Source organism: Tenrec ecaudatus, chromosome 5 (assembly GCF_050624435.1).
Source record: "Tenrec ecaudatus isolate mTenEca1 chromosome 5, mTenEca1.hap1, whole genome shotgun sequence".
In the NCBI taxonomy this organism is placed as follows: domain Eukaryota; kingdom Metazoa; phylum Chordata; class Mammalia; order Afrosoricida; family Tenrecidae; genus Tenrec; species Tenrec ecaudatus.
This window is the reverse complement of record NC_134534.1, coordinates 130229063-130255863: the sequence shown is the minus strand read 5'-3', so window position 1 is coordinate 130255863 and position 26801 is coordinate 130229063. Positions and strand designations below refer to the sequence as shown.

Here is a 26801-nt window from a genome sequence, read left to right as displayed (position 1 = left end):
AAATGGCTCCCAGCTTCGAAGATAGGACAAACATTACCTTGGGACATTCATGCTTATAAACCCAAGTCATACACCAAAAAAAAAAAAACTTGGAAAGATTCACACTCTTTGGAATTGTTTAGGTCTGGGAACTCTTCAAGATTGGCCATTCCAATAAGAGATGTCACCAGTCGCCACTTTTCAAATATTAAACTATTTCAGATCCTAGTCTTTGTCTCGAAGCTAACATTTTCCTGAGAAATGCTATTCAAAGCTCAGTGTTTCTCATTCTGGATCTGCTGGGTTTTAGTTGACTGTTTGTGTTTGGGTGGGGGAGGGGATCGTGCATGTGGTGTTAGGCTGCGTATGGAAAGCTCACTGGTTGGCTTCCATAAAGAATACACTCTTGGAAACCTCATGAGGCAGTTCTACTCTGTCCTATAAAGTGGCTATGCATTGGAATTGACTTGATGGCACTGAGTTTTAAAATTTGAACAAGACAGGAGAGAGCTATGGCTCCTGTTTATATTAATTTAAAAGAAATAACTTGCCTAGGTAGACCTAAGAAACGGTCTACATTGGAAAATAGTGAACTTCTAATAGAAAAACATATATGGTACAAAATGAATAGATAATATAGGCTATGTATAAATCCGAACCTAATTCCTGTTCCTCCCTGTTACTCCTTAAGCACAAAAATGTTATGTATGGGAGCTAGTTCAGTTCTCTTAGGCTGGATAAAAACGTCTAATTTTGAAAAATAAATAAAACACAGAAAATCCATTGCTTAAATCAACTGTTGCCACCCTATTAATCACCACCATTGTGCCAGCCCCTTCTGCAGGTGACTCAAGAGGGGGCTTCAAAGTTTGTTGAAACATTCCATTATCTTTCCATTTAATTTTTTCCACAAACACTTTAAAGCACCCACTATAGTCTCTAATTCAATCCTGATAGCAAGTGAGATTCCCAATTTGCAGAGAAGAAAACGAGGTTCAACATGATTCATTTAATTTGCCTAGGAGATTTCACAGCTCATCTCAGCTGCTAACCAGACAGTTGGAGGTTGGGGTTTAACCTGGAGGCTGCATGGAAGAAAGGCCTGGTGATCTTCTTCTGCAGGCCCTGGTGAGCATAATTCTATGCTGACACACAACAGGGAGCATCATCAGTTGGAAGTGGCTAGATGGCAGTGGGTTTTTAATGGCAGGGACAGTGTTGAAGGCAGTCCCATCAAACGCCACAGCTCTTAACCACACACGTGTCCTTAACATCATGGCGCAGTTGGGCAGGACAATGGAAATGACAGGGTTACCCTCTGCATTCCTCGACTAGGAGACTTTACAATAGCTAATAAACAGTGGCCAGGAAAGAATGTTTACAATTAAAACATCAATGCTGAGAACCCCCTCAATAATTATCACTTCAACATATAAATTCTTCTATCTGAGAGAAGCATATATGTAACCAGTGCTACAGACGTTTCCCATGCTGAACTTTTTGACAGCAGGAGATTTCATTGCCCTACATTCTGGTGGCATAGTCGTTACTCCTTGAGCTGTGACCAATAAGGTCGACAGTTTGAAACCACCAGCTGCTCCATGGGAGAAAGATGAGGCTTGCTACTCCCATAAAGAGCTGCAGTCTTAGAGACCCACAAGGGCAGTTCTCCTCTGTCTTACGGGGTCACTATGAGTCAGCATCAGTTCAATGCCGGTAGTTGATCTCTTCTGGTGAGGCGGTTGCCTTTGTTGGAAAGTGGTTTTAATTGACTTTCTGTAAATTTGACAGAAAACTAAATGGAAGAATTGAAGGGGGAGGGGTGGTCACATATTTCTTCACTTCCTTTCCGTGTGTAGTGTGATACAACATGGACTACAAACTTCATAAATCTAGAAGACACATAGTTTTTAAAAAGTTAATCCAATTCTGAAGTGGATAAGGAATGGTATTTTTTTATTCTTTTCACTAGCAGGTGGGACATAAACTCAGAAGCAACAGCTGACTCTCTTTGTTTCTTCTCAGACTTTCTATTAATTAAAATTCTTTAAAAATTACATGTATATCCTGAGTGTCTGCAAAGCCAAAGTATTTGAAAGAAACAAATTTTAACTACATTAACATCGGCTAAAACAAGCAAATCTCACTACTGCCCTATAGGACATGGTAGAACTGTCCCTGTGGGTTTCCAAGACTGTAACTTTTTACAGAAGTGAAAGCCTCATCTGTCTCCTGGTAACAAAGATATGCAGCAGTAAACGCAAGGACCTTGCTCATCACCAGAAAAGGGCTTAAACTAGAAATCTAGGTGCTTCCCCCTAAGTTTTTCAGGTTCTCTTCCTCAAATCTGACTATCTGCCATAGGAGCTTAGGGGTCACTGCGTGGTGCAAAGAGCTCAGCCATACTCGGCTCTACTCAAGTGACTTGAGGCTGGAGTCAACCAGGGATGCCTAGAAAGGAAGGACCGGCAATCTGTGCTGGAAAAATCGGCCCCTGAAACCTGGGCAGAGCGCAGTTCTACTGCAACCCACGTGAGCTGTCATGAATCGGCACCAGCTCAGTGGGGGCTGCCTTATCAAGAAACAAACAAGGTATTTAAGAAAGGGTGATTGAACTATTGAATTATATGATATGTAAAATACTTTCCAATAAAACGGTTGAAAAACAAAAAGAAAGGGCATGACTATCATGGCAAGGAATCTTATTTAATCACGAGGGTATGCCCCAGCATGTCTACAGAAGAAAACATGTAATTGCATCTTCTGAAAAGCCTGTCCATCACAGGGACGGTTAGTAAGGAGTGCATTTTATTTGCATCCCCAACCAGTGCACATGGAAGGAGCAGGAAAGAAATCAAATGACGTGCTGCACCGGGCAAATCTGCTGCATCTTTTCAAAAAGACCTCTTTAAAAGTGTTAAAGAGCAAACACGTCACTTTGTGAGAAAAGGTGCTCTTGGCCAAAGCTGGGCATTTTCAACGCCTTCAGATCTGTGTGAAAGCAGGACAATCAGGGAGGAAGACCAGAGAAGAATCGGTGCAGCTGAATGATGGTGCCGGCAAAGAATACTGGAAGTCCCGTGGAGTGCCAGAAGAACAAACCTGTCCTGGAAGAAGTCTGGCCAGAACACTCCCTAGAAAGAAGACTGGAAAGACTTCATCTCTATATACTTTGGTCAATGTTATCAAGGGAGACCAATCCCTGGAACAGAACATCATGCTTGGTAAAGTAGAGGATGAGTGACCCTTTTGAAGATGGATCTGACCCATGTGACTACATGCAGGAGTTGAAACGTGTCGGTGTGAGGAAGCTGCAGAACGAGGCAGTGTTTCACTCTGTTGTGCTCTCTAGGAGTAAGAGCAGACTAGACAGCATCTAACAACAACAACATCAGGCAATGACTGGGATCCCTAAAGACAAACACTTAGCCATACAGAACCTCAGCTTGGGGCATGTTTTGCCTGTTATGTTGTCCTGGCAGTATAGTGCTATGGGTAGAACAGGTCTAAGGCACTCTAGACCCGAAAACAGGTACCTAAGAGACGTTTGTTTCTTCAATTTCACACCATTTGTAGTAAGTCGATTCGGACCATCTCTAAAACGCAATTTGATGAGAAGGCTTAGTTTTCGCTCCACGCAGTTCTAATGAGGAGTGCCAAGTCCTCTAGTACAAGTTTTGCAGGAATGAAGCCAAGCAGCTTGGCTTGTGAATCAGGTTTGTGAGAGTGGAAGTTTAGGGACCAAAATTACACAAAGGATTATTTTGGTCTGAGGATGTCCTTAATTAGTCAAGTGCTAACAGTAATATGTAGGTTGGAAGATTTAAAATTTCTTATAACTTCCCACACCAATCAGGAGGAAACAGCTTTTTAAAGAGTACATGTGAAAAATGAAGGAGTGTCAAGGTCTAAAAAAAATTTCTAGCAGTCTCTGGGTTGCTTTCTATGGAGCACTCTAAACCACTCAATCGGCCATTATATCTGCATCACACGGTGTGGACAGCAAAGACCTCTGGGGACTTTCCAACCTCAAAACAAGTTGATGAAGGAGGAAAGGCTGGCAACGCTTTCCCCATCTGACAGCGACCGAAGCGCAGGATCTTCAGGGATAGACAACCCACAGCCATTCCACAAATCGGTCTGTTCAACTAATGACCGTGTCTTTCCCATTGGCAAGCCTGGCCCTACACGATGAATTGACCAAGTCAGTGAATGGAAAGCGAAGTAAGTTCCAGAAAAGGCAGCAATAAGGGTGGCAGGTGGACAAAGGAGCATGTTTTAGATACAGTCATGGAAGTGTTGGTCCTCCATAGCAAGCGGCTATCTGTGTCCTTTAAAAAAATCCTCATGGAATTTCAGAGTGACAAGAAAGCAATTCAAAGACTATGAGAGACATCTATCTTTCCTACTCATCATGGAAGGAACAGTGATTGCTTACTCAGAGGGAGCTAGCCCCAACCACCAGCCGGCATCAGCCCTCTTTGCTCTAGGACTAGGGTTTGCTCCCTGACGAATTCAGAACAAGAAATGATGAAAAATCATCCAAAGTACCTGGATGTGAAGACAGGGCACATGGGGGGCATGGTCCTACTTCTGAAAAAAAGGTTTTCTCACACAAAGAAATGAACAAAAACACCCAAAGTTGCTTCTGGCTTCCTCAAAGTTGCTGTTCAGCACCTCTGAGTGGGTGAGACTCACAGTGAACCTCTGTACAACAAGGGGGCATGGCCCCTCCTCTGGAATAGTCTTTCTCCAGGAAAAAGACAAAGCTTCATCCATGGCTTTCCCAAATGAGAAAAATCCGTTGAAATTGTATGTGATGCATTGAACACACCCCACGAAGGCTGCTGCTACAATTGCAAGGCTGTTAGGACAAAGCTTAAGCAAGTCCAAATGGCCCGCTTCTCATCTCTCTGGGAAACATTACAGAGCTACTGATCTCAAAAGATCGATTTTAATGCTGGAGGGGACTTTCAGAAAAGGAGGACGATGGAGTTTCCCATGCTTATTTATTGTCATTACCAGCAGAGCTGTTCTCTGAAAGCAGTCTGGAAAATTCATAATGCCCAGGCCAAGGTATTTATAGCAAATTAGAGCAATACTTTGTTATTATGATTATTTCCTTGGTTACAGTGTTGATGCTGAAATTTTAAGGAAAATAAAGACCTTGTTATCAAGCTTGTGAAAGATTCTAAGCTAACAAAAAGTTCAGTCTTGATTCCAGGGCAGTTAATTAAGGTTGACCAAGTCAGGCAGAAGTAAATTAACTTGGCTGATCAATTATTTATAGGAAGCAGAATAAATGCCCTTAAAAGAACTTGGGCTGCTCATGAAAGGATGTGTAAATTAAACTAAACATAGATTTGTAAAATATGTTTCGACTTCTATAAGAAGGAGGAGAACAGTTAATGGTGAAATCACTTTTAGGGAAATGATTAAAGTGATTACACAGTCCTTTCCCAATCCAAAGGGGAGAGAAAATTCCCCTTCGCATTGTCCATGCATGCGCAAGAAGGACGACGAAAATGGTATGGAATTTTGAAGAGGTAACAGAAGCTCAACAAGAAGACGGGGGAAATGGAGAGAGAACGCACTGAGACAGTGCGCATCTCAACATTTTGGAGCGTGGGGACATTTCTTCATCAACTGTGAGCCCTACGGAGAATGCTGAGTTGGAAAAGAATGGAGGGGGATGGCAGGATAGCTTTAGTTCCAAGAGTAGTCATTTTGGAAATAAATTGTTGTACTATTAAAATTCAAGAGCCCCAACAACTATATTTGTGCAGTTTAGAATGAAGACAAACCAATCTGTATTAATACAAAAAGTGTGCACTTATTTCTGTGCCTCTTCTAGCACATGAACTGTAGCCATGTGCTGTAGAGTGTCTTGGCAGGCAATGTCCAACCACAGATCTGTCCCTGCTCCCAAACTTTTTAAATTCTAGTCTATAAAAAATTTGTAGTAGACACAATGGTTCACAATAACAAACTCAGACTGGAAATTAAAAGAACAATACCATTTACAATAACTATCATAAAATAAAATACTTAGGAAAAAATCTTACCAGGGAAACAAAATAATGTACAAAGAAAATTTTAAAACACTTTTTACAAGAAATCAAAAGAGACACAAAGGGAGCAATGCTCCATGCTTCTGTATAGGAAGGCTTAATCTAGTGACACTGTGAATATTACCAAAAACACTCCATGATTCCAATGTAATTCTGATCCAATTCCAGTACAAGTCTTCAATGGCATGGAAAAACTGATCACAAGAAAGGAACGAAGAATAAACAAAACTGTTAAAAAAAAACCAAAATCACTATTGAAAAACAAAGTAGAAGGCCATTTACTCCCAGATTTCAAAACCTATTATACAGCCATAGTAATCAAAACAGTTTGGTATGGGAGCAAAGTAGGAGGGAGGGGTGGGGAGAGAGGGAAAGAGGGAGAGAGAGAGAGAGAAAGTGAGAGAGAGAACGAACAGCATCCTGGCCCACCAATCCCCAAATTTGGACCAGCCAAGACACAGAGAAGACCATAGGGCCAGCCCCATCAGGAGACACGACATCCCTCACTGACCCACAGCAATGCAGAAGACAGCACTGGAGACACAGTGGGGGAATTGTGCCCAGTCAGAGCACCCCAGACCAGGGTGAAAAATGAAGGGAGCACAACAGAGCAGCAATGGGAGCAAAGCAATGAAATCCCTGAGGAATCCTGAAAATAGAATTCAGACTTGGAGGGCAGGACTTGGCACCTCATCAAACTTGGCCAGAAAACACACATAAGAGTAAGCTTACAGACTTGGAACTATTTATAGGCTCTCCAATTTTTTTTCCTTCTTCTTTTTTCATGTCTGTCTATATAAGATAGGCAAGATAAACAAGCCCAAGGAGAAAACAACCAAACAATGGTTCTGGGGGAGAGGTGAAAGAAAGAGATGGGGGAAAGGGAGGGGGTAGCTAACAAACCCAGGGACAAGGGAAGAACAAAAGATCTAAAACTGATAGTAAGAAAGGTGTCGAAAGTCAGGTGAGATTTGATCAAGTGCAATGTAGTTGAGAGGAATTACTGAGAGCCAAATGAAGATAGGACATGATAGTGGAACAGGAGGAAAGTAAAAGGAAATAGAGGAAAGAACTAGGAGGCAAAAGACAGTTATAGAGATATAAATATAGTCATGTATCTATGTAAATATATTAACATATAATGATAGGGATATAGGTATCAGTACATATATTTATATGTTAAGTATCAAGGTAACAGATGGATATTCTACTCAAGTCATCCCTCAATACAAGAATACTTTGATCTAAAACCTGGCATTCTGTGATGCTTACCTTCCCAACACAATTGCTTAAATCAAAATGGGTGCATAAGCAAATGTGTTGAAAGCTGATGGTGTCTGGCTATTATAAGATATAGTGTCTGGGGGCTTAACGACTTGAAGTTAAACAAGTGGTCATCTAGCAGGGAAACAACAAAGCCCACATGGAAGAGACACACCAGCCTGTGTGATCATGAGGTGTTGACGGGATAAGGTATAAGGCATCAGAAGACTAAATAAACAAATACATCAATGCAAATGATGGGGTCAGAGTGGAGCCCCAAAGCCCACCTGTAGACAATTGGATGTTGCCTCACAGAAGGGTCACAAACAAGTGAAGAGCCAGCCAGGGTGCAGTATAGCACCAATGAAACACACAACATTCCTCTAGTTCAGTGGTTCTCAACCTTCCTAATGCTATGACCCTTTAATACAGTTCCTCATGTTGTGGAGACCCCCAAACATGAAATTATTTTCATTGCTACTTCATAACTATAATTTTGCTGAGTATATATGTAAATAATATGTATGTGTGTATATATATAAATAATAATGCATGTATGTATATACTTGAATAATGTAAACATCTGATATGCAGGCTGTATTTTCATTGTTATAAACTGAACATAATTAAAGCATAGTGATTGATCACAAAAACAATATGTAATTATATATTGTGAAATATTTATTTCTAATGACAAATCAATGAAATTTTATCTTAAAGCCTTCATGCCAGGTATTCATATGTGGGCATATCTGTATGTGGGTGGACCCACATGTAGACAGAGGAGCGATGTCTCAGTTCCTAAGACCATCAGAAATATGTGTTTTACAATGATCTTACGTGACCCCCGTGAAAGGGTCTTTAGACCCCTCACAAGGGTCGCAACCCACAGGTTGAGAATCGCTGCTCTAGTTCTTTAATGCTTCCTCCCCCCAACTATGGTGACCCTGGTTCTACCTTACAAATATGACTAGACCAGAGCATGTAAACTGGTACAGATAAGAGCTCTGGACACAAGGAATTCATGACAGATAAACCCCTGGGGAACTCTAATGGGAATAGGAATACCATAGGGTAGGGGGAAGCCGTGGGGGAGAGGGGAGAAAAGGAAAAACCAATTGCAATGATATAGATATAATCCCTTCCCCCCACCACTGAGGGGGATGAACAACAGAAACGTGGGTGTAAGATATGAAGAGTAATAATTTATCATTTATCTAGGGGTTATGAGTAGGGTGGGGGGTTGAAAAAAAGGAACTGGAGGGGCCGGTGACAATCCCAGCTACGTGGACAGTCCCTCCTACACACACACTTCTCCAGAAGAATTTACTTCAGAGGACAGCACTGAAGCTACTGCTCATGGAGAGGGACATGTCTGATCAGAGCACACAGAGCAAATGAAGAGGAAGGAAGAGAGAGTGGAGTATATCCTGGGCCACCAAGCCTTGAGGAAGAAATCCCTGCTCAGAGCAGCCAATGCACAGAGAAGACCATATGGCCAACCCCACTATAAGACATGATGTCCCTCACTGACCCACAGCCCTATGGGAGACAACACTGGAGACACAGTGTGGGAATTGCTCCCGATATGACCCTACCACACTGAGGCAAAACATTACGGGCATGCAAAAGAACAGCAAGGGGCAAAGGGCATTTATAGAGGTCTAAATAAAGGGATGTACATATGTAAATATATTTCTATATGACGATGTGGAAATAGATCTATGTCCATATATGTTTAAGTTTAGTATTAAGGTAGCAGATGGACACTGGGCAAGTACTCCCTCAATGTAAGAACATATTGTTCTTCTAACTTGGCATTCCCTTATGCTCACCTTCCTGACATGATTGCTGAAGACAAAGTGGGTGCGTAAGCAAATGTGGTGAAGAAAACTGATGGTTCTCGGCTATCAAAAGAGATAGCTTCTGGGGTATTAAAGGTTTGAAGGTAAACAAGTGGCCATCTAGCTGACAAGCAACAAAGCCCACATGGAAGAAGCACACCAGCCTTTGTGATCATGAGGAGTTGATGGGATCAGGTACCAGGCATCAAAGAACAAAAAAATCCTTTCATTGTGAATGAAGGGTAGTGCGCAGTGGAGACCCAAAGCCCATCGGTGGGCAACTGGAAATCCCCTTACAGAATGGTTGCTGGGAGGAGACAAGCCAGTCAGGATGCAGTATAGCACCGATGAAACACATAACTTTCCTCTAGATTTTTAGTGTTTCTTCCACCCCTTAAAATGACCCCAATTCAACCTTACAAATCTGGCTAGACCAGAGAATGTACACTGGTACAGTTAAGAGCTGGAAACACAGGGAATCCAGGACAGATAAACCCCGCAGGACCAATAATGAGAGTAGAGATACCAGGAGGGTAAGGGGAAGGTGGGGCAGAAAAGTGGAACTGATCACAAGGATCTACAAATACCCTCCTCCCTGGAGGACGGACAACAGAAAAGTCTGTCAGACAGTATTGGAAAGGAATGCATTCATAATCTAGAAACGGTGTATATGTTAAGAGCCCTGTTGGTGCAGTGGCCTAAGCAATGAGCTGCTAAATGCAAGATTGGCGATTCAAACCCACCAACCACTCTGGGAGAGAAAAATGAGGATGTCCACTCAGGTAACGATTTGTTATTGCCTTGTTAAACTTAAATAAAAACAACAACAACAAAAACACAACTGGGTACTGACTCATAGGGACCCTATAGAACAGAGTAGAACTGTCCCATGAGTTTCCAAGACTGTAACTGTTTATGGGAGTAGAAAGTCCTTCTTTCTCCTGTGGAGCGAGCTGGTGGTTTCAAACGTAGACCTACCTGGCAGATCTCAGCCCAATGCATAACGGCTACACTACCAAGGCTCCTGCTGTTAGGTACCATCAAGTCAGTTCCAACTCACAGTGACCCTCTGTACAACAGATGAAAACACTCCCCCACCCTGTACCATCCTCCCACTTGTTATGTGTGCTCCTCTATTGGCAGCCAGTGTATCTACCTGTCTCCTTGGTGGCCTTCCTCATTTTCACTGCCCCTCTACTGTACCAAGGACAAGGTCCTTTCCCAGGTCCGTCTCAGAACCCGTGGAGCAGTTCTGCTCTAGCCTAAGGGCTGCTATGGGGCTCCACAGACGCAATGGCAGTGGGCTTGGGTTTGGCTGTATGTATGACATGGTATTTACACAATGTCCAAATCACGCAATGTCTGATTTCACATCATATATTTTGTGCTTTCAGAAATCCACAATTGTGGCTCCTTCTAAATGAGCCAGGGGGTGTGTGGAAACACAAACAAAGGAGTTTGTTGAGTTTGCTGAGTCTCCTATGATGCAGAGTGACTCCATGGGATAAAGCAGAACTGTCCCATAAGGTTTTGTAAGCTGCAGCCTTTATGAAAGCAGAATGCCAAGCCTGTCCCCTGCAGGGACTCAGGGTGGGTTAAAACAGCTAACCGTCATCATTAACCAAACTCACTGCCATCCAGTTAATTCTGACTCAGTGTCATAGAAACCGTATATAGCGTTTCTGAGAGTGCAAATCCTTATGGAAGCCAACAGCCTCATCTTCTTCTAACTTTGTCGTTAGCAATCTACTGCTGCTTTGCTACCAAGGCTCTATCAGTTGAATGTAGGGGTTAAGAAAGTAACTGGAAGGGTCAGTTCTGTGATGGTAAGTCCCAGGATACAAGTGTGGGTGTGAAAGCACTGTTTTTAAACAAATGAAAAAACAAACAAACCAAAACCTACAAAAAATAATAAAACATTCTCTTTGAAGGACAACAATTTAAAAAACCCAAGAAATAAATAAAAGGGAGGGGGGAGAGAGACAAGAACAAAACAAGAGAAGCAGAGCAACGACAGTCAATTAGCATTTCCTCATCTGAGATGTACAAATCATGAATTACACACCCATGTCTACCCACTGGCCCTGTGACCAGGTCCCATTTCATGGAAAGACTAGCCGAGAGCCTGGTTTGGGCAGGCCACTTGGTATCCTGACTACATTATTAAGGCACCATCTCCCAATACCAAATTTTCATAATTACAACAGAAAGGCGTAAATTTTCTAATGCATGGCAGTTCAAAAAGTAATCAAGAGAATGAGCCGGAGGGCTATTTTAATGTATGCAAAGCTAGTGACCCACAGTAATGGGAGGTAAGCTACAATGAATGCAAAGTAATGCACACACACTCCAGTCCTGGTCTGATGAGGGAAGGCTAAAATTAACACCCAATTAATTTCCGAATTGACAAACTAAAGAAACCCATAAATCTACTTTCTCATTAATTTTCTTGTGGTATAATTTAAAGCAGTGATATGAGGGCAAAAACTGAGCATTATCCATCATAAATATCAAAAAGATAGCACTGTAACACCATAAATTATGCATATTACCTGTTGTTAAAAATGATTTATTTATTATCAACTTTATCGTGCACTGTAGATGTCTGGATCCATCTTTTAAAATCTGGGATTTCACTTGACACCAGAGAAGGAAGCGTTCAGAAGCAATGCTACTGTCTAAAGTACGTTGGCACGGGTGGACAAAACAAAACATCCACCTATGCCACCATCTGGGAGCCGGGGGCAGAACTGCAATGGTCCCAGAGCTAGGGTGAGTGAGGGAGAAGAACATCTTGGGGGTGAGTGGCTGGACCTCACTAAGCAGAGGAAAGAACAGCTTCCTTAGAGGGGATGCATACTCCCCCTGTGCTGGAAGGGCTCCAAGAAATGAGGGAAAGAAGACAGGCAGGTATACAAGAGACTCCCTCTCAGGTAGCCACTGGGAGTACCCACAGCTATATGGGGACCGTCTACAGCTTTGGGGACCAGTGAGGCAAGGAATCTTCAGTTAAAGAAATATGATCGCTTTCTGGACTTCATAGCTCCACGGAGGAGGGAACAACTGTACGTATCAATTAAAATGGCAGAGGCACATTCAGATTGAAATGGTATGTTTCAGCCACCCACCCTTTCACCTCCATTCAGTAAGAACTGAAAAGGGGGAGAAAAACAACAACACTGTTATCTTGAACTTTTCTTTCAGGCACTTCTTGCACATGATAGGAATTTAATACACCATCACTGAATTTGTACCCCATGTAATGATTAAATGCCAATTTTTTAATAAAAAAACAACCAATTTATCAAATGAGACCAAGGACTTGTATAGTCATCCCTTTTGTATTCCCACTTTGAAAAATGCCCCGTTCCTTTACATCCCTCTCTGGAATGGACTCTGAGACTCAGGAACTGAATCCGTTTAACGCTTAAGGTAAGTAGGCTTGTCCCAGTCTTTGAAAATACAAAGATGCCCAGTCAGTCTCTGTCAAAGCCATGGCAGACTTTTCATATGTAGGACAGTTCCCATGGAACTGGGCCTGGGAGAGAACAGGGTGTTTAGTTTTCCCTGTAATTCATGACTCAGAATAGAGCAGCAATAAAATAACGCTCCTAAGGAAAAGATCATCTATCGTTCTCCACCTGGCTTGCAATCCTAAGGCATGAAAGTTCTTATCTGTAAGGAAAAGGGATTTCTGAACTCCAATACCAACACAGCGATCCTGCACACAGGAAACGCACAGGCCTCCCTTCTGGGATCTGTGCGAGTCAAATTTCCATGGGCACCACCATCTTTACAAGGCCCCGGTGCATGCAAACCCCCCAGCCATCCAATTCGGGCAGGCACAGAGGCGACTGTTGGCCTTTTCTCCCAGCAGGCAGGAGCTCCAAGGGCATAATCATGAAGGCTATGGGCTAACTTGGGAACTCAGAAAGTAGCTGCCCTGGGAAAAAATAGTACGGAGGGGAAGACACCCCCTCCCCACTCATGCATTCACTCAGACAAGCTCACATAATGAAGGAGCCACGGACAAGGAGCCAGGCCAGGCCTGGTGGCTCAGCCTGCAGGAAGGCCTTGTGAAACTCTGGCCATGATGCAGCCAGGTGTTCTGGGGAGAACGCTGCAGAACAAAATAGATCTTAGGTTTGAGAACTCACAAAGCTTGCCGAACTTTAATCATTTGAACATTCAAAAAGCTGAGCTGGGGAATAAAGTGACCAACAACCAGTTCATAATTTTTTTTTCTTCTTCTCCTCCCATTTCCATATATTATCTAGTTTCATACACAGGAGCCCGGGCTCGTAACATCAATTAACGGCCGGCAGGTTAGATGACACACTTCACGTCCTTCCCGCTTCGCCTCCAGTTCTGAATCGCTCTGGTGGCCAAAGCGAACAATATGCTCGCAGCGTCGTGGCAGCCCAGTGAACGCGGCCCCTCAGAATTCTGGTGCTGGCATTTCTCAGTTGTGTGAAAGGGACAATTATTTAATTTTATCCTTCAAAAACTCCAATAAACGTATGGGTATTTCCTCCCACCCCTCCCTGAAAGTTGTTCCGACAGACTGTCTCTGAGACGAGAGACCACCACTTGCTTCTGAAGGTCATGACCACCTCTCCCTCCCTCCCGTTTGTGTTGCAGTCTCACAATTTAATTTACAGCAAATGCCAGCAGGCCTTTGCCTAGTATGGAAACACAAGGCAAATTCAGAAACAGCAACAAACAATCACCTAAAAACAAAACAAAGATGATAGGAGCTGAGGGCTTTTGTTTTTGTTTTCCCCCTGTTTTCAAAACATGACAAAGGACAGGCTAATGTTTGGGTCTGGTTTAATATGGCTCCTAGTGTCCAAGGAGCAGGAGTCACACACAGTATGCTGAATAAAGAGACCCAACCCCTGATTTACTTAACAAGACAGGACACAGAGCACAAACTCATTTTCAAATGAGACCAGGAAGCCCAACAGGGAAGAGAGAACACCGTGGCTTTTCCAAACACACCGGATGTTCGAATGCAGGGTTTTCTTCCAGAGAGAATGCCGCCATTGCCACGACAGAGGATGCCTTCAGAAAACTATGAGAAGTTAGCCCCCCCTTACAAGCCTGACAGAGAGGACGGGCAATAAATTAGGATCATCCGCAGCCCACACAATGAAACACAACACACGCACACACAGTAGGACAAAACCCAAGGATTGTACCTTGCGATGGTGATTGCCTTGTTCATAGCATTAGACTTTTTCTCCTAGACCTTCTAAATCCTTGTTTGTTCCACAAAGAATTTTCTAGCCATCTGATGCTCTATTTCTGAGCTAGTGGCCTTTCAGGAGGGCTCTCTCCCTTCTGAAAAAAGCAAACAACTGCATAGATATCGTTACACTAAGGAAATCTCTTAGAAAAACCAAACAACTTGCTAATCTCTCCAGCCCCTTCATCCAAGCAAGAGATAAGAAAAGCAAACCTAAGTCTGTTTCAACCACATTCCAGGGACAAGTTCCCCTTTTTCTCCCTTTATCAAAATTCGAGCATTTAAGTTTTTTTTTTTTAAACAGACCTCACAGGATAAACTGCTGCTCGCACCCGCAAACAAAGCAATATTTGTTTAATAATGATTGCTGCCATGGGTACAGTAAACAAGGGGCCCAGGCATTTGTGTTTATGAACAAACACATCATCTTACAAGAGCAATTTAACATTAACCAGGTGGAATAATCCACAGACTTCATAGGTGACACCAGGGGCCGGGCTAACATAAACAGAACTGGGGAGGAGAAAGGGGCCACTCTTTGGGAACCAAGGTCAGGCAAATGCATCACAGAGTAAACCGCTGGGAAAGAAGGCAGGATAAACAAACAGCCATTCTACTGACATTTAGAGAGGCAGAAAGGTTGTATGTTACATAGATCAGCTGCTGCCCACCATGAAATCACACCCGTTGGAGACCAAGCCTGCTTGTCTGCACAGTGCCATGTTTGCTTATAAACAACAATTTGCTGTTACCAACCTCGCATTACTCATCATCAGAAAAGCCAGAGCTAGATCCAGTCGAATCCGGTGAACTCTTTGCTGGTGACATGACTGAGAAATCAGAAGCAGGGCCCCCTAGGAGAAAAGGAGGTCACCCCCAAAGGAGGCAGACAGACAATGCCCTTTTATCTCCCGGCTGGCAGATGAAAAAGTGTCCGCCTGGTTTAAACTACTGAGGGTTGGATTTGGACACAGCTTTAAAAAGGACTGTAATATTTTCATGCTTGAGAAACTCATTTCCTGGGCTCTTCTTCTTTTTAACAATGAAACACTGCATTTTTACACCAATAATGTACATGATATATGGGTCCCTCCCCCGATGCCCCTTATTTTTTAAGTGTACAATACCAGTATCTTTTACATGTTGATGACTTCAATTTCCCTTTTTCTCTCTCTCTCGCGCTTTCTGATATTCTTTTTTCCCCTATTGGGATCTGGGTTCTGACTCTTCTGTCCCTATGGGTGCCAAGGGGAAGCCACGAGGGCTGCGGGCACAGAGGGGACTCTCCCAGGTTTAGGTTGAGTTGGGCCTGACTGGCCACCTGTGAAGTCAGCAGAAAGTACACCCTGATTGATTTGGGCTAGCCCCAGGGCCCCTGAGCACCCGAGGGTGCCACAGGACCAGCGCCTCCTCTGGCTGTGACAGGCTCACACTCAGCTCCCTGCCGACCTCTGCCTGCGCCATCATGGGCTACACGGAACTAGCCCGCTCTCCCGTCTGGCTGCGACCTGCCCCAGAACAAAGGCGGGAGTTTCAGTGGCTTATCTCCAGTTAACCAGGTCCTACCAAAACGGTCCTCTGTTCCTTAACCCTGACCTAACACCTTTACTATACACGGAGGACCAAGAGTTAACATCCGAGACCGCTGAAGGAGGTTGAAGCTGGGGAAACGTCACAAGACACGTGTGGTATATGCATGCGTGCCCAATATTTTCTTATATGATTTTGCCATGTAACATGTATAACTTTCTTACATGATTTTGCCGTTTCCATCCATGTGTGTGTGCTATCTACAAGGCATACTACCTCTAAAATTAATTTGTGCATGGTCAGACACCTTCTCATCTTGTGCATTTCATTGAGAACAATGCTCTCATTCCTTCCTCCCTGGGTACCAGCTACCTTTCAACTCACGGGGCCCACAAATAAATGATTTGTAGCACCCTCAACCACTCAGAGATAATTAAAGTACATTAGCTTATAATTTTGCTTTTTTAGAAAGATAATATGAATACATTAACTGGCTGATGATACAAGTAACCACTTTGTTCATTTTGTTGGCTTATCAAAGAAATGTTAGGTCCTCAGAGGCAGGAGTGAGAAATAAGTTCAATGGTTCTATTTTTAAAAGTGCTAACAAGAAATGTTTTATCTACAGACATTCACTTCATGTGTACTAACACGAAAAGGAACTGACTGCACATGATAAGAAAGTTACCATGGCTTATCAGAGATCTTTTATTTAAGGACAGAATTTGCAATATTAGTTTGAGTCTATTTTTGCAGATACTTTGACATTTTAAAACTACTTAATTTGGATACATGTGAATAGCATTTCTCTGCTACTTAACAATTAATAAGCAAAACATGTTGCACAATAGTTTGGTAATTATATCTTACATTTATAATCATTTAATAATTTTAAAAATCTGCATTATTTCAGGACAAAGTACAACAAACCATTATCTGCTAGATGTCAAAGTAAAATTTGAAAATGAGACAAAATTGAAGGAGTCTGGCCACTGTATTAGTGGGAAACCATTGATTGGGGTTTTCATCTATGTCTACAGGGGGTAAAGAAAATAGTTGGCTCGCCTACCACCACCACTCGCCACCCACCCAATTTCGACTGTAAACTCCTCAACCTCTCCTATTTGCTTTTGCTCCCATCCATTGTCTTCATTATCTAAGCTCTGTCTGCAACACTGAAAATCACAAGGGAACAGGTCTGTGTTCTCTTCTGTGTTTTTGTTTGGTTGCCCTGTGGTTTGTTTCTTAAGTCTCTCCCTGCTGACAGCCTCCCCTCTCCTCTCCTCTCCACATGGCTCTGCAGGCCTCATCAATGTCTAGAGAAGGTCTTTCCACAGGATGCCCAGTCTGCTCAGAGGAAGGCTTTCTCAGGCTCATGGACCAGTATCCACAGAGGATGGATGGAGTGACCGGGCTCATGGCCTCGCTCTTTCTCACCCTGGAAAGCGCTCCGAAGCTCGAGCCTTTCCACTGCCCTCGAGAAGCCAGGCTTGCACAATCTGGATGATGATGCAAGTCTGGCTTCTGGAACAACTAACACATGGCCTCTCCCCCAACTGCTTTGGGAACAGAACGTTCTAAAATCCCATGCTTACTTCTGGATGTATGTGGTCAGGATGACTAGGAGGCAAAGGAGAGCAAGTGCTTTCTTTACCCAATGTCCCAGTGGAACTTGAGAGAAAAGCTAAGTAGAAGCAGAATACTACAGCCTGCCATCCTTCCCCCCTCTGCCTCAATGGGAAATGCCTGTACTTCCGATCTGAATTTCAAAAATAAATCCTGCCAGGGGTTCGCCTAACCTTGATTTTCATTTTCTTTTCCTGATGCCTGGAAGAAATAAGACTACCAGCACAGGCTACACTTCTAAACAGTGATCCAAAGAGTGGACGCCATTTCTCTAGATAACGGCCAGCCATTGTTTTTAAAGCCCCGCTAAACTGAGGTGTGGCATCATTGACCAGATGTGGACTCCTTGGTACCCGCAACTGACTGTCTACCCTGAGGAGGATGAACGAGGTGCCTTCATTCCTCACTGCCCAGTAGGGGTGTAAAACTTATTCTAATCCACCTTCACTACCCTTCCTTTCGTGGGCTTAATTTATTTGTTCCCACCAATGGAAAAACAGAGCAAAACTTGCCGTCATGAAGTCCACTCTGACACACGGTGACTAGGTGGTTGGGGGAACAGTGTGTTCCTCAGAGGAGCAGCTAGCCAGGACTTTCTTCTGTGGCACCACGGGCTCCCATCAACCTTACTTTAGCAGGAGCGTGGAAACCATCAGCGCCACCCAGGAACCTGTCCACTTGTTCCCCACAGAGCCTACGGTTTGACAGTAGTTACTCAAGGAAAAAAAGCATAATTAAAAGCCCCCAATCCATTTGCAGAATCCCTAGGGACATTAAACCTCCATAAAATCCCTCAGACCATGGACCAGTCAGTCATGTGAACAGCCTTGCCCTCAAACAGAGGCATGAGAAAGTGAATTCATGCAGATGTGGTCAGGTTAAATTGTAATGTTTTATCATTTGTTTTCCCTTCGGTCTACTTTTGTTTTTATTATTTTCTGCTCTCCTTGGAAGTATTTTCTGTGCTTTTGTTTGTTCTGTGTGTGTTACTGTTGTTGGGTGTTCTTTTTTGGTATAATTTTTTTTATATGAATGCAGGATTGGTAAATCTATTGACACAACAGCTAGACTAATAGTTTCTTAGGGTTATGGTAGGAGAGCTTGGAGAGAAATGGGGACCTAGTAATAATGAGTGAAAAAATTAAGGAAATGATTTTAAATTAATTATGGTGACAAGATTTATAACTCTTTCATATAATCATATCATTGTATTATATGGTTTATGAACTGTATGTCAATAAAATGGCTTTCAAAGTATAACTAAATAAAGTATATATACTAAGGAGCCTTTTATATAACTTACTTGAAAAATTATTTTAAAAATTTTAAATAGCCCACATGAAAGAAGCACACCAGCCTGTGTGATCATGAGGTGTTGAAGGGATCAGGGACCAGGTATCAGGCATCCAAGAACAAAAAAAATCAAATCATTGTGAATGAGGGGGAGTGCATATTGGTACCTAAGACCCATCTGTAGGCAACTGGACATCCCATTACAAAAGGGTCCCAAGGGAGGAGATGAACTGGTCAAGATGCAGTGTAGCAATGATGAAACATACAACTTTCCTCTAGTTCCTAAATGTTTCCTCAAACTCCCCCCCCCACTATCATGATCTTAATTCTACCTTACAAATCTTGCTGTACCAGAGGATGTACACTGATACAGATAGGAACTGGAAATCCAGGAGAGATGATCCCTTCAGGACCAGTGCTGAAAATGATACCAGAAGGGTGAAGAGAGGGTAGGGTAGAAAGGGGGAACTGATTACAAGGATCTACATATAATTTCCTCCCTGGGGAATGGACAACAGAAAAGTAGAAGAAGGGAGTTGTCGGACAGTACAAGCTATGACAAAATAATAATAAATTATCAAGAGTCCATGAGGGAAGGGGGAGTGAGGAGGGAGGGGAAAAAAGAAATGAGGAGCTGATACCAAGGGCTGAAGTAGAAAGCAAGTATTTTGAGAATGATGATGGCAGCAAATGTACAAATGTGCTTGCCACAATGGATGTATGTATAGATTGTGGTAAGAGTTGTATGAGCCTCCAATAAAATGATAAAATAAAAAATGTATTTAAATAGTCCCTAGGATGCTGTGGGAGATCCAATATGGGAAAAACAACAACTGATCAGTTCTTTTAACAATTTCTCTCTGGGGCAAAAAAGCTGACCAATTCTGATTGTGCATGTGGTCATAACATCTGAATGGGCACCTAAACCAGTTTCCTAGCCCTCAACCATTCACTCTGCTTGAGTGAATTCATTCGTCCATTCATTCATTCTTTTTGCTATCTGCATCTATACTTACATTTTTTAATTGACTTACTTTTGATAAACAAATCTATTTCCAGAGGAAACTTTAAATCCCATCATCAAATGGAAAACCAATATGTATCCCTTTGTAGAAAGAAAGACTTTATGATAAATGTAGTAAAACTCACCCAACGTTAATAAATTCTAGCTAGATCCTGCTGTCCGTGGAGGCTCTGAGCTGGAGCCATGCTCTTTCTTTGTTAAATAATGAGCTTGCAACTGGTGGGGAGAGATTAAAGACATTCTAGTACCAAATTGAGACTTTCTCCTCGGCTTTATCCAAAGGATTAAAACAGAACTGAAAATGGAATTGCTTCAACATCGAGTCACCAGGAGAACTGGTGAATGATTTCTGAACTACCTGAAAATCCTCCCGCAACCACCAGTGCCCCGAGTGGAAGGAGGGGACACATGGGGGAACTGAGCTGCAGACCTCGGGATCCAGGTGAGCTTCCAGGCTAAGCCCGTGGCTTCCAAGCATGAGAATACTAACTGCAATTCACAAAGCACATATTGAGGGCCTGCTGTGCATACTTACAGAGACAGTCAATCAAGAAGCCAGATTCCATACTCCTGCCTGGAAACAAACGGGGCCCCTGGGCTGCGGGTATTCTGCTGACAGAAGTCCTACAATCAAAACCATGGTCACTCCAACAGAAGCCTCCCAGGCCTGCCTTTTTTCACACCATCCAAGATATGGGATGACCGTCACCAAAGTAGAGTTGTCCTTCCATACACAATGCAAGTTCAGAGTTCATTCAACATCCACCAGCTACTAGGAGTTTATGATAAGAAGGCTATAAGCATATATCCTTCATGTACTATATTGGTAAAACAGATGGATGCTTTTATTAGTCCATCCTTTTTTTTTTTTTTTTGGTAATGGAGTACCACTGATGACCCAGCATTAGACTAATTCCCTGCTATTAATCACACTTCTAAGAGCTCATTTTGCTTTAAAATCTTAAGAAATTGCTATAATTTAAAGACACAGTGCCTACATAATGGGAAAGACTTCATAGACTGCATCATTTCAGAAAATACATAACTTCTTATGAGAACAATGACCACAATGCTAAGGGCTTAGAAAATGAGAAGTATATGTGTGTGTACACATCCATACATTTATATGTGTAGTTTTCTACGTCTGTGCACTTTACCCTCTACCCTCAGGAGAGCTCATTAACCCATAGGCTTATATTTACAGAGATTAAGATTAAAATAACACTTCTAAACAAGTGAAAAGTAAATGAAAGAAAACTAATGTAAAAAGACAGAAAAGATGTGAAAACACACGGTGAGCTTTAAGCACGTTCCATCAGTGCTGTGTTCTTCATTCCTCGTCTATACTGCCTGTGCCTCGCTGGTCCCTGTGAAAGAGAACTAAGGGACGCTCTTCAATAAGTGACTTCAAGACAAACTACAGGTATCTGCCAATTTACCTTCAGTATGACTTCAATAATGTAATGATGCCCTTCACTAAGAAATCCCCATCTCAATAAGCCACCCTTCATGACCACTGAGCACAGCTGAATGCCACAAAGGGGTGTTGGATAGTTTTTCAAACTACACGGCTAACATAAAACCTATTTAAAGCATCCCTTCAATTCTTGCTACAACACAGTTAGAAGGAATACACACGTATATTGTGAAGTCTTGCATTGCATTGGAAAAAATAGTGACAAGATGTTATTCGAAGAATGGAGAGTAGGGTGCATTCAGCAACACAGATTATAAGTAGATGTGATGTGAATGGCTGTGAAGAACACAGAGTCACTCGGCCTAAAAGTCAAGAACCCAGTTATAGTCCTACAGGACAAGGGTAGAATTCAACACATGTGAAACAGCCAGAGGCAAGGTTGCTGGCAACAGTACAGGTGGGCTGGGACCAAGTTGTCTCCCGCTCAGTGATAAGTAATCACGGCTCTGATTTTGGGCTCCCTCTCACAAGAGACAAACTCCTCCACCTCCGTGTGGTGTGGTGTCCAATAGTCAAGATAAACACCTAAACCTTGGACTCTCCTACTCTGTGTTTCTCAAGAGAGGGGGTGGGCATGGGAATGCTGAGCCAGAAAGGATCTCTAAAAGCTGGAAAGAGAATAGTACAGATGGTGGGTTGGCTGACAGCAGCTTCCCTTCAGAGTTTGCGTGTTGGGGCCACAGGTTAGTTTTAGAGTTGATGGTGGGACCGTCTGCTGTCTGTGGACCTCTGGGTTCCCAACAGGATTCACTCCTCAACTCTGTAAACAAATGAACTTTGGGGGAAGATCCTCCTTGGCATTTCCATGATCATTTTAAGGAGTAGCTACTGGACATCTTTAAAGCAGATAGAACACCGTGCATAAGCCGTGTTATCTGGCCCTAGAACAGTGAGTTAGAATTAATGGCTTTAATTTTTTTCACCCGTAAAGGTGAAACAGTTGTTTCATTATCATTAATATTTGACTTAAGACTCATCATTGCCCACAGAAGAAAACTCAAATTACCCACCGCCATGGAATTGATTTCCACTTGTAGCTGCCCTATATAGGGTTTGTGAGGCTATAAATCTTTACAGGAGCACACAGCTTCATCTTTCTATGGAGAGGATATCTGGTGGGTTTGAACTGCTAACTTTGAGGTGAGCAATCCAATGCTTGCCTGACAGTGCCATCAAGGCTCCTTAACAGACGGAAGGTTATCCCCACAGCAGACCTCCATGACACTTTTCTTCAGAGACCAGCTGAAAGTAAGTACAGGCTCAAGGGCTTCGCCAGAGAGAACCACATGTTCATATGCATTCAACAGTAATGTAGCGATCGTTCACTTTCCACCAACGGCGGTACAGTTCCTGACCACACAAGGAGTATCTCTATAGAGAGCAGTATGGGGAAGCAACACCACCTAGCACAGTGGTTCTCAAACTTCCTAATGCCGTGACACCTCATGTTGTGGTGACCCTCCCTCAACCATAAAATTATTTTCGTTGCTACTTCATAACTGCAATTTTGCTACTGTTATGAATCATCATGTAAATATCTGATATGCAGGCTGTATTTCCATTGTTACAAACTGAACATAATTAAAGCATAGCGATTAATCACAGAAACAATATGTAATTATATATTGTGAAATATTTATTTCTAATGACCAATGGAATTTTGCCTTGAAGCATGGTGTTGCATATGTACCAGTCTCCACATCGGGTACTTGTATGTGGACATGTCTGCATGTGGGTGGACCTGCCTGGAGATGGATGGAGGAATATCGGAAATGCTTTCTGATGGTCTTATGCAAACCCCGTGAAAGGGTCATGCAACCCCCAAAGGGGCTGTGACCCACAGGTTGAGAACCACTGCTTGATACAGTGGAAAGTGAGTACTCATTAGACTAACAGAACTGTTTGGGAATGATTCTTGGCTCTGCCAAGCCACCCAACCACTCCATTTTTCCAAGTTTAACATCTGTGAAACCTTACAATGCTGTCCTAGGTTTGAGGATTCTTCTAGCCGATATGTATTTTGTATTTAACATGTACCAGGCCCGGTGCTAAGTGTTGACCCCACAATGGAGAACAAACGGGATCCTGCTCCATTGTCTAATGGAGAAGACAAAGAATCAAGTATCACATGAGCAAGTGCATCAGAACTGTGATAAGCACTACTATGAGAAACCCACAGAGCTCAGGGAGCACACAAAGATAATATATGTGAAGTGCCTTGTATGTAGTAGGTGCTCAATAAATCACACCGATTATTAGTGGCCCCATAAAACCCAGTCCAGTGGGAGGCCACTGGAACAACGTCAAGTGCACAGTACTCATCTCCCTATCATAAAATGAGCCAGCGGCAGGGCTGTGTTTTCTGTTAAGTTAAAAAAAAAGTTTTCCTTGCTTTCTCACAGTAATGTGAGGACTATGACATCAATAAAGTCAACAATTCTTAGAAGGGCAGCTTAGCAAACAATAGTAATTTTTACATTGCTGTTAAGAATTAACTCTTGTTTACCACAATGCAATGAAAGCGGAAATGCAGAGCAGGGCAGAGGGCAACGCTGCAAACCATCCTGGTTCAAAGCTGTCTGTGATTATCATTTAAAGGCCTCCATACCTACAGAAAAATCTTTAATTGGCTTTTCAGCAGCATTGCTTCCTTGCGTGTGCAGTTAGTTTGTTGAAGTCAAGAAGGCACTTGCTATTCCCCTCAAAGAGGATTAGCAGCCTGTGCCTTCTATGCAGGATGAACTTGGTTAATTATTAGCGCACTGAGCACACGTCTATTCAATAGGCAAAATGGGCAGGGTAGACATCCAAGAATGCCCCTGGCCAAATCCCTAACCCCCAAGGATGACTCCCATCCTGGGGACATGAGGGATTTGACTCCAGTCACACTGAAAGGGGAGCTTCCACAACATTTTCAATGTGTACACAGTTCCTTAACACACACCCCATTCCTTTACTCGACTCCAGAAATCCTAGAGAGATATAAGCGTGCGTTCGGTTTGGCCATGTTTTAGGTTCATGCCCACGGCGTTGCCTTCCTTCCTACAGGTGCTAATGTGTGATGGGACGGTTCTGCCCTCACATTTATCCAAATGCCCCTGAGTGACGAGTGAAAGACAGTATAGCTGGTTGGAGGCGGGTGACTTGGCGGGTGCAATGGGTGTCATTTTAAGATTTAAAGAATTTAGCGCAAAGTAGCGAAGTGACCAGAACAAGCAGATGCAGTGCTGTTTTCATCTCAAGGTCAGGGCATATTTTGATTTTTCAAAGTTGATGAGGGAGCCGGTGGAAGAGGGTTAGGTGCTCACTGCAAAGGGAAAGATTGGTGGCTGGAATCCACCAGCAGACGCCCCCCGCCTTCCCCCACCTCAGCAGGCAAAGCATGAAGCAGTCAGCTTCAGCAAGAGTGAGTCTTGGGAGTCTACTCTCTCCTACAGGATAACCGTGAGCTGAATCCACTTGCTGGTCACGGGCATTGTTGTACTGTTAGGGGGAAAGGCAAGGGTGACAAGTAGCAGGTAAATAGTCAAAATCTAGTGGTTTTCCTTTTTAGTTCCTGGGAAATAGTATAACTTTTGAATGATTTCTCTTAGATCCAGTGATTAAAGTATAAATTATGAGAGGAAAAAGAATACATCTGGAATGCAAGAGAAATTTAAAAACAAAAAATATGCCCAACAAAAAGTCTCCTTCTCAACTGGGACCAAGCATGTCATCCCTACCTTGGCAGAATACTTGGTAACGCCTGAAAACATTCAACTGTGGGGCTAGTTGCCACAAGGGGGGAACTGAGTGGTCGTGGAGCCTGCAGTGACTAGAGGCCAGGGATGCTGCTAAACACATACAATTCACAGGCTAGAGCATCATAACCCACAGTAGCTGGTCTCAAATGTCAACAGGGCCATGGTTCTACTGACATTTATAAGTCCCGTATCTTGCTCAGCAATAAGTTTAAAATGTTCTTTGAAAATCACTGATTTTTGGCTTGCATTTCATAAATACCCCTGCATGGTACATGTACTGTGGGTCAGGTTAGGCAAGACATTAGGTGGCATTCTGACATTTGAAGAGGGTGCTGAATCTCAAGAGACAGCCCTGGGTGGGGTTTAGATGGGCTGATGTAGGGGCAGCTGGAGATGGTAGTTGGGCAGAGTTGGGAGTGAAGTCTGCAACTGAACCTTAATTGAGCAGAGATCGAGAAAGGGCTAGAATACGAGAGGCTTTTGAGGATGGGAAGTCTGATAGAGAGGCCACTGTTCCATGGTAGAAGTCTCACTGTCATGTGCGAGAGCCGGGTCTGTTTCCTGATCAGAGCCTTTCATGGCTTGGACATTGCTACGAAGGCACACAGATTTTAGCAGTTTCCTGACTCAGACCAAGAAGACAGGCCTCAGAGACACTTCTTCAGATCTACTTCTGAAGAATCAGCCGCTGAGAATCCTACAGGTCACAGCGTCTACCCTACAGTCCACCTGGGGGCTGGCGCAAGTCCTGGCAGTGTTTCATTCTGTTGAGCACAGGCTATCAGTGAGTGGGGAGTGGAGGGCTGGCGCAACAGCAGTTAAGTGCCCAGGATGCGGCACATCAGGAATCTCTACCCCACGAAGGACATGCGTGGTAAGCATCTCCTCTCACGTCTTGAGGCTTTTGCTCCATCCATCCAGGGCTCACACTCCCACTTGTAGCTCCAATTTCTATCTCTTCCTGGCATATACATGCCAATCTTAAATTAATCTTTCTCAACCTCAAATGCCTTTTCCAGCTCCCTTCCTCTCTCCTGTCTTTGACTGACTGCTGATTGAAAGAACCCAATACCTCCTTGTCTCTACCTCCTCCCCACCCACTTGTTCTTAGCCCACTGCAAACTGCCTTCTGCCCCACCTCTCTGCTCAAAATAGTGCTACCGCAATTGCTAATGAGCTTAGAGTTCTAAATCCAATTGCCACTCCAGTTCTTACCTCACTTAACCCCTTGACAACAGGGCACTGCCATTCATATCTGTCTCTCTTCCTGCTGCCTCTAGATGTTCCTCTTCTGCCTACCTTATCTGGTGGCTCCTTCTCCCTCCTCCTGCCCAGCTTCCTATCCTCTGCTCATTGGCTTCATCTGGAATCGCAGCAGGAGCACTCCTCAAACGCTACACTAGGGGTGGTGAGTGTGCCCGGCAATGGGCCAGCGAGTGATTATTTCTGCTTTATGGACACTATGATCTCTGTAGCAGCTACTCCACTCAGCTGCTGGAGCATGGAAGCAGATACAAGCATTGCATAAACAATGGGCATACCTGCGTGCCAATAAAACTTTACTGACAAAAATAAGTGGCAGCCGGGTTTGGGCCACAGAGTTTAAGCCTAAAGCACTATGTCTTCAAGATCTTATCCTTCCCATGGTTTCAAATCACATGTACTGTAATTTTCCACACAGGAAGGAAGTACCCTCCCATATA

At 43.3% G+C, this 26801-nt stretch overlaps 1 protein-coding gene across 4 annotated transcripts in view; it reads right to left on the bottom strand.

Moving 5' to 3' along the window:
- The window catches only part of FOXP1 (forkhead box P1), a 730731-nt gene that overhangs the window by 263950 nt on the left and 439980 nt on the right, over positions 1–26801 (bottom strand). The gene's annotated exons all lie outside the window — the stretch shown is intronic.